The 1338-nt window shown below is 36.0% G+C and overlaps 1 protein-coding gene across 1 annotated transcript in view; it reads right to left on the bottom strand.

Moving 5' to 3' along the window:
- The window catches only part of LOC108685264 (acetylcholine receptor subunit alpha-like), a 333770-nt gene extending 333128 nt beyond the window's left edge, over positions 1-642 (bottom strand). The window contains exon 1 of the mRNA XM_018189965.1: positions 388-642. The gene's annotated coding sequence lies outside the window, so the exon portion shown is untranslated. The remainder of the gene's footprint in view (positions 1-387) is intronic.
- Positions 643-1338: the final 696 nt, after the last annotated feature.

Genomic DNA, 1338 nt, shown 5'->3' on the forward strand with positions numbered 1-1338 from the left:
ATAATTTCAAAAATATCATTTTGCATTTTGCAGAAAATGATATATTACAAGAATCAAAAAGTACATAATTATTTGAAAATTTTTACTATTCATCATTAAGCTTCACAATATATATGAATTTGATATTTTGTAAAGAATTAAATAAAAAGAGAATTATTATTAACGTATTTAAATTTTGAATGATGATTCTCTGCATGATTGTATTTGTATGCATCTTCATAATAAACGTGGTTTTAAATCATCAAATATTTTTATTTTAAATGATTTTTGTATTTTTCGCGTACTCTAATCTAAAGAGAAAAATATATATGGTATCCGAAACTTTTAAGAATTTTGTTTTATCTATTTTCTGTTGCTTAAGTGCAAACGCAAAAGATTTCGCGATACCTTCTCAAGAGAAATGCAGCACGCCTACCAGGAACCACGTAGCGTTGAGGCACCCGACAAACCCGATGATTTCGGTCGAGAACAGGAAATTCCAAGTACCGTTGCTCCCAAGCGGTGCCCGCCGAGGATGATAATGATGACAAAGAGATGAATGGGAATGACACTGATCTAACTTTGTGCGCACTCCAAGCCACGCCGGTCTTTCGCAGCAGCTCTCGAAATCGCTGCACACTCGCACGCACTGCACCCACGACTGAAGGTGATCGTCGCAGTCCGTGGTCGAGGGGGTGCGTCGGGATCTCGATCGCTTGGAGGCGCCACCGGGTGTGCACCATCGGGCGCAGTATGAGCCCGCGAGAGAGATGGGCATCTGGGAGGGTGGATTTACAACACAGGAATCTAGACCGAACTTGCGCGAACGTTTGAAGAGACGAGCGCGACACAGTAACCATGAAGACATCAGCTGGAAAAAGCGCTCTGCTTATGCGGAGGAGGGTAGGAAAAGGTCTCTCTGTCAAAAAGGTTAAATAGATCTCGTGAGATGACAAGAAATCAATTGCCGCAATGCACGATTTTCTTTACATCGGAAAAATCTGTCTTAGAAGGTATACGATCACCTGAATCAATAATCATTATTCTGAAAAAATAAATTTACATTAATAATAATTTAAAGATTACGAAATGAGAGATTCATATAATGTATAATATATAATTAAAAAAAGAAGTTTACAAGTTTTATCTAGAAAGATACAAAATTATTCGATTTCAAAAGAAAGAAAGAATTTCCATTTCAAAAGAAAATTAATAAAAACTTTCTACATTGTTTTTTCTGAATTATATCTTTTTAATCTTTCATCTACGAAACAAACGGATTTAAATTTCATTGTTCTCATTTAACAAAAGCCGATTTTTGTGAGAAGTTATGTTTTATATGGATCGTACAATTCAGCG

Source organism: Atta colombica, unplaced genomic scaffold (assembly GCF_001594045.1).
Source record: "Atta colombica isolate Treedump-2 unplaced genomic scaffold, Acol1.0 scaffold15, whole genome shotgun sequence".
Lineage (NCBI taxonomy): Eukaryota > Metazoa > Arthropoda > Insecta > Hymenoptera > Formicidae > Atta > Atta colombica.